At 40.3% G+C, this 15,047-nt stretch overlaps 1 protein-coding gene across 3 annotated transcripts in view; it reads right to left on the bottom strand.

Annotated features, from left to right (window-relative positions):
- Positions 1-15,047, bottom strand: part of inpp4b (inositol polyphosphate-4-phosphatase type II B) — a 217,084-nt gene that overhangs the window by 169,591 nt on the left and 32,446 nt on the right. The window lies entirely within an intron of this gene.

The following is a 15,047-nucleotide window of genomic DNA, read 5'->3' on the forward strand; positions in this document are numbered from 1 at the left end:
CAACAGCACTGTCTCCACCACAGACTCCTTCAGGTTCCTGGGATCCACCATCTCCCGGGACCTGAAGTGGTCCAACCACATCAACTCCGTCCGGAAGAAGGCTCAGCAAAGGTTGTACTTCCTGCGTCAACTCAGGAAGTTTAAGCTGCCACAGCAGCTGTTGATCACCTTCTACACTGCCATAATCCAGTCTGTTCTCTGCTCTTCCATCACTGTCTGGTTTGGATCAGCCACCAAACTAGACAGGCACAGACTGCAGCGGACAATCAGGTCTGCAGAGAGGATAGTTGGGACTAACCTCCCATCTATTGACGACCTGTACCGGTCCAGGACCAGGAAACGGGCAGGTCGAATCTCTGCTGACCCCTCACACCCGGGACACCGCCTGTTCAAACTCCTCCCCTCTGGACGGCGCTACAGAGCTCTGTGCGCCAGAACTTCGAGACACAGGGACAGTTTCTTCCCCCAAGTGGTTGCTCTGATGAACTCCCACAACTAATAGAGTCTCAGAGAAACCAATCACGTGCAATAAAAATCATCTAGCACCTTCCTTGATAACCATATCTGCCTCACTCTGCTGCACCTCTCACTTTGTATTTCTTTGTATAATTTGTATAATCTTTTTGCATTTTTTGTATAATTGTCTTGTAAAATTGTAAATAGGTTATTTTTATTTTATTCAGAACTGTCCCTTTTCTTTTCTCTTCTTTTCTTTCTCTACCTCAAACTGCTGCACCTTAAATGTTTATTCTGTATCATAGAAATACCGAAATTGTTTTATTGTTAATTTTACTACCAAAGAGCGAAATTACCGGAGTCAAATTCCTTGTTGGACAATGTTCGAACCTGGCCAATAAAGCTGAGAAATTCTGATTCTGAAATGTTCATTAGACTCTTCCTCATCCACGAGGTTGTAATTTGCTTGGTCCATGGTGTCTTCATCATTTCCATAGCTAGTGCTTGCGTCGTTAGCGTTAGCCTTGGCGTTCCCTCCTCTTTTGCAGGTATTTTTCTTCTTACTTGATCCAACATGCAAAATAGTTGTCAAGTGACATTATGTATGCCTGGAGAAGATTTCCACTGGTAAAACTTTACAAAAAGATGTGTTTTTAGCAATCCATGGTGGAGAAGAAAAGACTTATGTCTGCTCAGCTTGACATATGTTTTTAATCTATTTCAGCGTTCAGTATGTGGTGTAAACTATATTTATAATCAAACATAAGGTTTTAATTATAGGATAATTATTGCATTATTTCTATTTGCCTTTAACAAAGCATGACTTCATTCCTGTTATCAACTCCTAGGTTAGAATCAGACTGATGTGCAACCAAAAGTCTAACCATAATAATTAGACATAAGGCTAAAGGTTAACCACTGGTATTGTACTGTACATCTCAATCATGGCTTTTTGGGGCATATGATGCACTCAGATCCAATGTCTAGATGTGACACATAGTACATGCATGTGGTGAAAAGTGACACAGGTGCGGTATTTATAATCGATATTTGCAAGCATTATGAATATGGTAATGAGCTCAGCAAGGCGGCAGGCATGGCAGCACATGCAGATGCAACTCCCAGAGGGTCCCAGAGCAAATGAGCTGTACCCGCCTGCAATACCGCAGTTTCATCTGGCTCTAGAAATAGCAGCACAGCCCAACTGTACCTCCAATCTATCAGCCCCTTTTCTGTGGGTGGTATCAGTGGGGGGAAAAGGCACACTGGAGGAAGCAGAGAAGATTATTTATAAGGATGTAAGGAAAGCGGGAGATTTCTTTAGAACGACAAAGCTAATTAATGTAAAGTGCCTTCAAACGTCTTACAGATGATCATTAAACTCTCTACTCTTTTTTCCCCTCATCCGCTGTACAATATCATAAATAATCACAAGCCTATAACAGATCCTCTGTATGGAAGTGGAGGTGAAAACAGAATATTTGGGGCTATAGATTTGACTCCACATGATATAATTGTGTAAAACTCCTAAATACTCCTTGGCACAGCTCAAGAAAAGCAAATAATTTCCAAAAATTGCTTTCACAAACGTTCATACAGTAAAGATAGTACAGACTCCTAACCATGACTGTTTATCCTGCTCATGAATAGATATTACAAAAGGCCACATCAAAGAACAAATCCTGATCATGTTTTGAATAGCATCTTCTTTCAGATTTTGAGGTGATATAAATAATTTACTTATGTGTCTGGGTCACCGTCGGCTTTGATATTTCAGGGATATAAATAGTATTCTCTAAATAAACCATTGCACCCCAGCCGCCAGCGCTACCCATCCTCACTTCGTCTGCACTTGAAGACACATCCACATTGATTGAAATGTTTCTTCCTCCCAAATCCTTTTGTCCAACCTCACACGTCCTCTTGTTCCAGTTTTGAAAATTGCCACAACACCTGCACATCCTTTCTGATGACTCGGTCATCAGCCAGGCTAACATACCTCTAACTCGATTGATGTTTGCACAGACAGGCATACCATTAGGACAAGTGGTACTGAATGGGAGAGTGAGTTATCCTCACATTACTGCTGTGGGAGATTGAGAGGGGACAGATGGTTTTGTTGCCAGCGTTTAATGAAGTGTTGTGAATCAGTCGGAGGTGCCGAGGAAGTCTTGACTGTCACTCCAATGAAAAATGTAGTGTAGAGGGTTAACAAGGGCACAGCGAGAGACAGTTGGCTCTACAATAGTTTTGTCATGTTAACCAATGTGCAATTAAAATTCCATCAATTTTACGATCCAGCTGTCAGTGAAAACTTTCATTGCCGCATTCAATTCCTGTTGGATTAGTTGATAGCTAAAATAACTTAATTCTTCTTTTTGTGTTCTGGAGTTTGTAAAGAGCCAATTCAGCCAAGTCCTGTCTCACTTTGGTTTCCCATCAACAAAACTGAAATAACTGTTTCACCCATGACTGATAATGAAGGGTTGTCAACCTGACTATCATGCCATACATGGTAATTATGTGCCTTGGTTTTGACTTTTTTTTCAGAATGCCGGAGAAAAACAAAAAAATGTGCAATGACGCGCTTTCACTGAGATATTTTAACTCCCTCATCTTATGCATCAACTATAAAATGTACATGTTAGGGGTCTATATTTTCCAATTTAAAATGTAACTTGGTATAGGTCTCAATGACCAGAGCTAAACTGTCAAGGTTCAGAATAGTAGGACCCAGATGCAGGAGACAGAGGCACCCGGAGTAACAAAAAACTTGGTTTATTCAAAAAGCAGAAGCGCTTCTGAGCAGGATTCCAAAAGACAACAGCCTAAGCGTGACAAAAAAACAAAAACATGACATGACACATGGTGGGGAGAACCGTACGGATCAGCAGGGAGCAAGGGAGAGACTAGACAAGAGGGCTTGGCGAGAGTGGTGCAAATGATCAGGGCAGATGGGAACAAGGGAAGTCAAGACAAAACACAGGACATGGGATTTCAAAATAAAACAGTAATATAACCACGAAGCCATGACATAACTCAGAAATGGTGACAAAAATGGTGACATAAACAGGTTCCTGACTAGTTGATTCCGAGAACCAATAAGTTCCAAGTCAAAAGGTACATTTGTAGATGTTTATGTACTGTATATTGTTTTAAACTGTTTACTAATGATGAAGCAGGTGCTGGAATTAAAAGAATCAGGTTTTACTTCATTTGAGTCATGGCTAACTTCCCAAAATGTAATATATAGTCACTTGCAAAAATTAAGACCAAAAAAATAAACACTCTCTCTTTTAACTCCATGATGTGTGTTATATGTACCGGTATGTGACCACGTAAAAAAGAGAAGAAAAAGTGTGTAAGAACATTGAAAAAAATGTGGCGATATTCTGATAATAGTATGGCATAGTATCCAAATGGGCAGGTACAACCATTGTCCTCCTGCATGACACAAATCTGATCATGCTTAAGGTGTCACATAGCCTAACATTTGTCTCTAGAATACTAATCTTAATGACAGAAAGATGCTCTGCTCCTGATAAAGCACCAACCATTTAACTTCAGGGTCGAGGCTCATGCAGAACTAATATTTGTTGCAGTTCTTCGACTGGCCATTAGATACTGGCTGCAAAAGTGAGTCAATCTCCACTGTCTTTAATGTTAAAATGTCTGACTTTAGAGAACAAATATTTATATTTGCAGCCTGGTTCAAGAAAGAATTCTGGTTTCAATCGTTTGATTTGACACCCATGACAACTATGAGTTGGTGATTTTTTTTTTTCCACACCATGCCAGGAGAATTAATATAAAGCATTACTGCACATTTGTTTTTAATAGTATTATAGTAACAGTTAACTCAGCCAATGGCTAACCACTATAACCTCATCCATAATCGTTATGGTACCACATATAGCAAAGCAACCAGCTATTTATACTAACCCATCGTCAGCTAAACGCAACAGTTTTTTTTTATTTCGATGTTGCATCAACATGTTAAACGATATATTCTGCTGTAAACATCTGCCAGCAGCTCTGGAGATATTTCGGTGGAGATCCATTGAAAGAGCTTGTAGCCAAAACTAATGTTGACTGACATACTGTAAGGTGGCCATGTTCCCGTCTACTTCCCTAGCAACATGGCTATGCCCATCCATCCATCCATCCATCCATCCATCCATCGTCCGCCGCTTATCCGTTCCCGGGTCGCGGGGGCAGCAGCCTCAGCAGGGATGCCCAGACTTCCCTCACCCCAGACACTTCCTCCAGCTCCTCCGAGGGGAGTCCGAGGCGTTCCCAGGCCAGCCGAGAGACATAGTCTCTCCAGCGTGTCCTGGGTCTTCCCCGGGGTCTCCTCCCGGTGGGACATGCCTGGAACACCTCCCTAGGGAGGCGTCCAGGAGGCATCCGGTACAGATGCCCAAGCCACCTCAGCTCACTCCTCTCAATGTGAAGGAGTAGCGGCTCGACTCCGAGCTCCTCCCTGGTGACCGAACTCCTCACCCTATCTCTAAGGGAGCGTCCAGCCACCCTGGCTGAGGAAACTCATCTCGGCCGCTTGTATCCGCAATCTTGTCCTTTCGGTCACTACCCAAAGTTCATGACCATAGGTGAGGGTAGGTGCGTAGATTGACCGGTAAATAAAGAGCTTCGCCTTTCGACTCAGCTCCTTCTTCACCACGACGGTCCGGTACACCGACCGCATAACTGCGGACGCTGCACCGATCCGTCTGTCAATCTCACGCTCCATCATTCCCTCACTCGTGAACAAGACCCCGAGATACTTGAACTCCTCCACCTGAGGCAGGACTTCTCCACCCACCCGGAGAAGGCACGCCCCCCTTTCCCGGTGGAGAACCATGGCCTCGGTCTTGGAGGTGCTGATTCTCATCCCTGCCGCGTCGCACTCAGCAGGGTCGTTCATAGCGACGTCGCTTTTTGATCCTTCGATGTCGGCTCTTCCTATCTATCTCTTTTTTCAGAGAGTCTTCAGGACTGCTCTTCAGAAACAAATGGGTCACATGGCTTAATGCTTTATATTACCCCTTCAAAGCTATGCTTGGTGGGTATGAGTTTTTTTATTATGTTTTTGTCAAACATGCTGCATTGGTACATGGGGGCATGGTCCCTGGCATCCATAGGACATTGCTGCAGAAGTTTTATGGTTTGTTTAAATGGAGCTTTGCAAACTTCGGCCACTGCACAGTCTGACCTTGGAGTAAACTTCTAGACATTCATTCATCAGATGACTGGGAACTATCTTAAATGTTTCCTACTTGTTTCCTAATCTTTCTCATTGAATGATGGACTAAAAGGGATTTGGAAAATGGCTTTACGAGCCTTTCTAGATTTACGGGCTGCAACAATAGATTTTTTAACATCATTGCTGGTCTGAAAAAACATTCCTCCTTGGCACTGCATTAATACACACTTCAGTTTTTCAGGCCAGGAAGCAACTTAAGTTTTGATAGAGGTGAACGACTCTTGCCAGTGATCAATTAATGAAGCTCATCTGAAAAGCAGCAGCTTCCTGAGACCTTCTCTTTTATTTCTTATGGAAGCACCAAGGGCATATTTGGATTTTCGGACCCTGTCTCTCCCTTTAAGAATTGTTTTTTTCTTACACAAACGTTGACACTGTAATATGTTGTGTGCTGTTCATCTGATATTGTATTTATTTCATCTTAACGATTCATTAATTTTCAAAAAAATTTAAAGGCTTTAGCAAGCAGAAACATGGTATTATTTGAACACAGAAATACATCCATCCATCCATCCATCTATCCATTTCTATACCTGTTTACCCTTTGCAGGGTCAAGGGGGTCTGCTGGAGCTTATCCCAGCTCATTACAGGCGAGAGGCAGGGATACACCCTGGACAGGTTGCCAGTTTACTGCAGGGCCACAGAAATACATGTCTACAGTCTTTCTGCCCACCTGAAATGATGCCCCATGAATTTTGGCATAAAGTTAATGGCCCGGTTTCCCAGATCAGTTAAGTAGTTCTTAACAGCGAAATACTTCTTTCACAGGCTCCTTAAGATGGTTTGAAAGAAGTCTTTCGCTGTTAAGAACTACTTAACTGATCTGGGAAACCGGGCCAATATAAGTAAAAGGTGTATTACGCAAAGGATGAAGCCATTTAAGATAATTCATTTTAAATGCATGGGGTTTGATACTGTTCAGGGATGATTTAGTTTGATGCCAGTTAATGCCATGTGATTCAGTATAGTCTGACTCAGTTCTTAGCATTTTTTATAACATGTATTTATTTCCCCTTGTAACTGAAGGAGTCAATGAAATACTGTCTTCTATGGGTTTTGTACTATGTCCTTTGTGTATAGCAGACATGTACAGTATATGTTTGTACTTTGCAAGTAACAATAGGGAACATATATGCTGTTCTCACTGTCTGAGCTTAGTCAGACATCAGAAGCCTGTTTTCACAAAGGAGATTCAACAAATTTACAAAGTCGAAAAACTAACTTGGAGTTGACAAACCAAGTTTAGAAACTGTGAGTTTTTGGTTTTAGGAAAGAGCGTTAGTGTGGGAGAAAATGGCAGAACGTGTGAATGCGCAGGCAAATTAAAATATGTAATGGCAATGCTGCAATTTAATTGGCTAATGAGAGTGTATATTACACCAGAAAAACTTAACAAATTTAATATACAGATCCCTGACCTCTGTAATAGATGTGGAGAAGATAAGGGCACTTTGTTGCACTGTATATGGTCATGTCCAAAAATAAGGGAGTTTTGGGAGGAAGTTAGAGTAATAATACAGGAGATTTTATCAATTAGACTGGTGATGGAACCCAAATTTTTCCTACTGGGCTTATATCCTGCAGGACATAACATAAGTCGCTCTGGAAAGATCTTCATAAATATGGGAATACTACAAGCAAAGAGAGTGATAGCTTTAACGTGGAAAAGTACTGGCAAACCGAGTGTGACGCAATGGTTCAAAGAAATGTCTTTATGTTTACCGTTAGAAAAAATTACATACACTCTAAAGGATAAACAAGAATTATTTCAGAAAATATGGGGGTGCTACATCCAGTATATTAAAAACAAAGATCTATCTGACTTACTGTGTGAAACAGGGACAGCATAACCATCCCCTGTACAGGACCACAATCATATGCTGCATCCTGAATATTATTTTATAACATCTGTAAGAATTCTCATGGACTTAAATGATCTTATTGAATGTACCTAATGTTTGAATATTGTTCGTATATGTATGTCTGTGTATTTTGCGTATCTATGGCAAAACTTTAATAAATATATTGTTGAAAAAAAAAAATATGTAATGGCTAATTATAATATTGGATTCACTGTCATAGGTCGTAGGTCTATGGAGCTAGAACAGTCTCATAATTCACAAATGCACAGGACAAGTTTTACAAATGCACGGACCGATTTGCAAATACACACACCGTTTCACACGTGCACAGGACACGTTTTACAAATGCACAGAACGATTTGCAAATACACACACAGTTTCACACGTGCACAGAACAATTCACACGTGCGTAGGACAAGATATACAAATGTATTTTCTGATGCACACACAAATATAACCTGATTTACAAATATTTTTTTGTCTGTGAGCTGCGCTGGATTTGTGTGTGAGTTTTGAGACTCCCCTGACGTGACTAGATCCACAAATAGGTTTTTTTTAACACGGAAGGATCAGCAACCAATCAGATTAAAGGGGCGGATACACCTGCTGTTTGAACTGCGTTAGTGCCGTTCGCTTAGAAAAGTGATTAATATTTCAAGTTAGTGGAGTAAAGATAAAAAACAGTTACAGGAGATAAAAAATAAATAAACAGGATGGAGAGGAGATCACTGCTGCTTTTCTTGTGATCCCGGTAAATACAACAGCGCGATTGGAGATGGTTTGTGGGGCTGTTCAACCAGAGCCGTCGGGACTGGAGAGCTCCAAGTCCTGCCGATGCAGCACCTGATGATGAGAAACAGCGGAGATTTTTATATATTTGCTCTGTTTGGTTTCACGACGTATAACTGTCCCGCTGATTCAGCCAGAACCAGACAGACGCATGCAGCAGAGAGCTGCTGCGCTACCTGACGGGACGAGCTGCAGCAGCTGCAGGTGGAGCAGCAGCGCATGTCAGGAGTTTAATTTACCAAAATGTCTGGAGTAAAGTCGGTATCATTGACTGATAACCGAAGACCTCTGTATCCAGCTCAGATGTTTGATGATCGGTGGACTAAACCCCGACCAGCATCATCACGGCTGCATTTTCCCATGAGCCTGACTCTGTACCGGGAATGTGTTGTTCTCCTGAAAGACACCTGTAGTTCAAATACAGAAATATCTCTGCTGTTTCTCATAATCAGTTGCTGCATCGGCAGGACTTGGAGAGCAGATCCCGACGGCTCTGGTTGAACAGCCCGACAAACCATCTCCAATCGCGCTGTTGTATTTACCGGGATCACAAGAAAAGCAGCAGTGATCTCCTCTCCATCCTGTTTATTTATTTTTTATCTCCTGTAACTGTTTTTTATCTTTACTCCACTAACTCGAAATATTAATCACTTTTCTATGTGAACAGCACTAACGCAGCTCAAACAGCAGGTGTATCCGCCCCTTTAATCTGATTGGTTTAGAGTAAATCGTCCCCCACGTAGGTCTGCTCTTATGATTGGCTGGAACAAATGAAGACATCTGATTGGTTGCAGATCCTTCTGTGTTAAAAAAAACCTATTTGTGGATCTAGTCACGTCAGGAGAGTCTCAAAACTCACACACAAATCCAGCGCAGCTCACAGACAAAAAAATATTTGTAAATCAGGTTATATTTGTGTGTGCATCAAAAATACATTTGTATATCTTGTCCTACGCACGTGTGAATTGTTCTGTGCACGTGTGAAACTGTGTGTGTATTTGCAAATCGTTCTGTGCATTTGTAAAACGTGTTCTGTGCACGTGTGAAACGGTGTGTGTATTTGCAAATCGGTCCGTGCATTTGTAAAACTTGTCCTGTGCATTTGTGAATTATGAGACTGTTCTAGCTCCATATAGGTCCAATCACTGTGAGCAATTTACTGCCATAGGTGCAATCCTTGGTGTATGAATAAAACAAAACCTGAAACAGCTAAAGATGAAACATAATTTCAGACAGGTAACAGGTAAAAAGTTAATAACCCAAGGTATTTTGCATGATTAATGGACACACTGTGGGTGATATTTGTCATGCACAGAAGGATGATAGCATGCAAGTGAAATGTGACACTAAAAAAAAAGAAAGAAAGAAAAGACCCAACACTCTTAAAAAAACATCAGGGTATCACGAGTAGCTACAAGTTATGGCTGGTTTGATAACATTAACCCATCAATGCAATTGTTACATGTCATTGTTCAGAAGTATCCAAAATGTGTGTTGTATGATCAACTGGCTGATAAAATTGAACTCATTTCAGCTTCATGAATGGAAGAGACAGACCGGTTAGTTACTGGGGTAAAAGACGCTGATGAAGAGTTCCCTCCATTTCTGAAAAGTGCTCAACCAAACCCTCTTGGTTGGGATTCAATAACATTGCTTCATGAGAGGGACAACTCCTCCCTGAGTTTCTGTGAGTTTAACTTCAACATACTCAGAGTTTCAACTTAACTTGCTTTGTGAAATGGGCCCCGGGGGTGTAGCTAACCTGATATCACTGTGTTAGTAGTTTACGCCATTGACTCGTCTTACAACCAATGTGTTCCATCTTGATAATGTTGCAGGCCCACTCTGGCATTTTATTTCACACTCACACTTTCACACACATTTCTCATATGGGCAAATGCTTATACCCTTAACACATATTTATAATCCCCAGTCTTTTTTAGCTGAAATACCCCAAATCAGGTCTTTTTACCATGTTCAAACAGTGCAGGAAGTAAGAGAAGAAAAAGTAAGAAATGATAATGATTCCAATACGTTGAAAATTAAACACTTCAAACATACTCAAAGTCAAAAGGAAAGGAACAAAAAAAAACAAGGTCTTCAATTAGCTACGTCTCAGTTCCATTGTAAAGTAAACCTGAAGCAAACATCAGCATTATAGCTTCATGAAAGATCTGCCCAAGGTGGACTTCCATCAACTTGCTTGAAGTGTTGGGCAGCAATGTGTTGCCATTAATGTTTAAGTCCAATATTACTGTAATATCATTTTTTCCATAAACAGGAATGGACATTTATTACAAACATAATTTCATTAATATATTGAATAACAATATAATATAATAATAAAGCATTACATTTCTTGGTTTTTGTTGTTGTTTTTAGTGCCAAGATTCCAGAACAAGTTGTGACGTGCTGTATAATGCAAAGGCACACAGAACAGCAGCTAAACCATTACAGAAGGGGAATGTGGAAACATAAGCACCCACAGTCACTAACTGGAAATATGCCCACTACTTTGATTTTGTTGGGAGGAAAGATGACCACCCACCTAAAGGTCACATATTAGATTTGATGCTCTCATCTGGTTTCAGAGTAACCTCTGTGAAACTTCTATATATACCTGTCTGACCATAAAGCTGTTACCTTTAATGTGCCTCTTCATCGGTCTCTCTCTCCTGTCTGCACCAAGAGATATTCTTGCATTTTCAATGCTGACTCTGCAGTAAAATTTTGCAACACCTTTAATTCTACGTCCCTCAAACCACTTTGAGCCACTATTGCATTTCTATAATGGATTCGATTTATATCGCGCTTTTCTTGGACACTCAGAGCACTCACATTATTCATTCACACTTGGTGATGGTAAACTACATATGTACTCACAGCTGCCCTGGGGCAGACTGACGGAATCGTGACAGCCAATCTGCGACAACGGCCTCTCCGATCAACTATCAGAACATTCATACAACATTCACACACCAGCGAGGCCCTCACTGGAGGCAAGGAAGGTGATTGTCTTGCCCAAGGACACAACAACAGATGACTGGGGGGAGCGGCGTTCGAAACACCAATTGGACGACCCGCTCAACCAGCTGATGAAAGCGACAATGGCCCCTAATGACCATTGTCGCTCATTCCTTTACTAAATCACTGCATTTCAAAATATTTATTAACAAAGATCAAATAACGCCCCTTGGGTCAGCGTTTGGACCCTTAGGATACAAAATTTAAATGTTAATGGAAGGCCAGCCAATCTGAGGAAGCACACGTTTCCCTTAAAAATCAAGTGCTAATGAAAGTAGTTAAGGATGCAAGGTTAGCTTTCTTCTCCCAACTGATTGGGCCAAAAACAACCATAATCACAGAAGATGGTTTAATGTAATTAATACTGTTATAAATGGTTCCCGAACATCCTTTGACAAATCTGTTCACGAGCTACCTTAAACTTTTCTGGTTAATTTTGATGAATAAAGTGGAAAATAACAGAACTCAAATACAGGCTAATTCTTGCAGAATTTCTGTTCCCAGTGTTAATTCTGACACTTTTTCACATTTTGAACCCTTTCAGAATTAGTGTACACGGTATCCCAAATGACATCCTCCTCTGCACTCTAGATATTGTTCTCAACCAGCTGCTGAAGCATTCTCCACAGTCAGGTCTTACTATCTTAAAGATTTTTAATTTGTCCCTGGCCTTTGGATCTTTTCCAGACAGCTTTAAGGATGCAGTTGTGCATCCACTGCTAGAGAAACCCAATTTGGACCCCACATCTGATGCACTTCAGACCAATATCTAAACTGTTTTTTATTATCTAAAGCTTTTAACGAAGTGATCCTGGCACATTTGATAACATTTATGAAATATACAGTATTTTAAACAGTTTTCAGTCTGGTTGTAGAGCACTTTATAACACAGAGAAGCCCTTGTTAAGGTGACTAATGACCTACTGCCAAGTGCAGATTTAAGTGCCACCTTTTGATAATGTTGACCATAACATCTTCCTCCATCATGTTAAGACCTGGGTTGGAATTAAAAATCCTGCTTTTAGCTGGATGAGTTCATATCTCACTTCCAGAACCTTTTCAACCGATTTTAGTTATTTCATCTCCTCACTCACTCAACTCAGTCGTAGCGCACTGCAGGGCTCAGTACTCGGTCCCCTCCTGTTCTTTATTTACATGTTCGGGGCCATCTTATTCAGGACCATAATGTAAATGACAATTTAAAACTCAGCTGTACATGCCTATAAAACCCACAGATCCCAGCAGTCTCGCATATCTCTCATTGCTTTCTCAACTCTTATTAAATTAACTCATATAAGTCTAGGAGTAATATTTGATTCCAACCTCAGTTTTGATGCTAAGGTCACAAATATTGTTCAGTCTCGATTTTTCCGGCTTAAGACGATTGCTAAAATTAGGGCTTTCTTTCAAATCCTGATTTACAAAAAGTTATGCATACTTACTCTCACCTTGACTACTGTAATTCATTTTACTAGCGTATCAGTCAGGGCTCCCTCTGTTGCCCCCAATTAATTCAAAATGCCACAGCAAAACTCATTACCAGTACAAAAAAGTGTGACCACATTTCCCCTGTGCTTCCTTCCCTTCAATGGCTTACTGTCAGACTTTGCACTGATTTCAAACTCCTACTGATCACCTTCAAAGCCTGAGGTGGTCTTGCCCCAACTTACTTCGCACTATTTACCCTCCTGATTTCACACAGCTGGTGCTCTCGTTACTGTCCCTAGAACAAGGTTTGTGGAGTTTTTTCCCTTAGTCCACCCACCAAATGGAAACCTTTACTTGTTGCACTCGGGCACAGATCTCTCAATACATTTACATGTATCTTTAAAGCGATTCTTTTTAGGACCTCATCTGATACAGAATATTACATGTTCCATATTGCTACTAATTTCATCTGCCTGGCCCCCCTCTTCTTAAGTTAGCAATTTTCAACTTTGTTGGGAGGCCGTGCTATATAAACAATGGAATTTATTTTCAAATCATTATTTTTGCTGCTGTTTCAAGTTGCTTACTGGTTTTAATTCTTTGCTGCATGAAAAAAAGTGTTATATAAATTAAGTTTTATTATCATGACAGGAATGGTAATGGAACACAGTTTTATACAGTTGCCAAGACTCTTTCAAGGACTATGTCTCAATAACTGCCAATATCTGGAATGTTAACCATAAAAGTTTTATCTCTTGCTCAGTCAGTCACTCTCTTGTTGTTTCCTTTAATCATTTTTTTTCTTCACTCCCTTTGTTGCCTCCCATTGTAGTAATGCAAATTCATTTTGATGCTTGCTATAATGCCAGGAAGCATATACAGTTGTTACAAGTGAGCCCCAGGACAGCAGCCCAAAGTCAATTTGGGTGGTTTTTGTCACAAGCACGGATGGGGGACAGTAAGAGCTAGGCAACCTTCTATATCAGTAATTCAATCTTTAAAGAGAAATGTCCTTAAAAATAAATTGAAATTAATTTATTTTGAATGTGTGTTTTCCATTTACTTTTCTCGATCACAATTCAGAATGTTCAAAAAATGTCTGTTTATTTATTTATTTTAACTGCCTTTGTAGCCATTCCTCCATCCCTGAAATATTTATTGTTTGTCAAACCTTCTGCTTTTTTTTTTTTTTTTACATGGATCTTTTGCCTTGAAAGGACTATGTTTTAATCTGGCAACTGGGTTTGTTGATGATTTTACAGTGTGGTCATGTTTGTGGCTTTGGGTGCCTGGGCATTTGTGTTTCATTTGGGTGGAGCGTCCATAAGCATACAGGTTTGTGCCTTTGCCTGCGTGTAACCGTACATGTTGAATGCTTCAGCCATGCAACTGTGGGGTTTGAAGCAAAGAACACAAAGCTTCACGACTTGCGCTTTCTTTTCTGTTCTGCAGCTCCATCTAGTATTTATTCTCACTAAGAAGATGATGGTTTTGAATTTGCATGATAGTGCAAATGCCTTTAAATGCAGTGTCTGACATTTAAATAGGTAAGGTATTACATTTAAAGAGCAGGCTTTGTGGCATTACTGATAACGATAATCTTTTCAGCAGTCTCCTGGAGTAATGAGCAGTAAGACAAGTTTGCCTCAGTCAATGGTTATTCATGGAGAAACATTCAGGTTATGTTGAACAGGACTGCAGTAAAATTGTAAATACATGCTTACATGCACAAAAAAGAGAGACCCAACCCTCCACCACACACAAAGTTTTGCATACACATAGATAATTCAAGCATTAGAGCCTTTACAGATGGCATAAAACCCTTGACTTATGCAGTATCCACATGACCTTGCTAAAAATTTTTATACAAAATACAAGAGCTTCAAAACAATGGCACATTTAATTTGGGTTGATTTGTGGTTTTCAAAAGCCTAAATATTTTTTTCAGCCATGAAAACCATTTGTGTTACTGTTTTGTATGATTAATGTGATATTCTAATTAATGTTATTTTTTTAACAAATGGGCATGGACAATCAAGTGACTGCAACACAGTCACTTATTCATAAAACACTATGCATTTAAAATTACTTTCCCATCACACTTTTGCTACAATCTGCACCCTTTGCAATCACTATATCAAGCACACACACACTCAGCGTGTATGTGTGTTGTATGAATGTAAGCAAGAGAGACAGTATCTTTGCAAAACAGAAGTAAAAATAA

This window comes from Cololabis saira, chromosome 1 (assembly GCF_033807715.1).
Source record: "Cololabis saira isolate AMF1-May2022 chromosome 1, fColSai1.1, whole genome shotgun sequence".
NCBI lineage: Eukaryota > Metazoa > Chordata > Actinopteri > Beloniformes > Belonidae > Cololabis > Cololabis saira.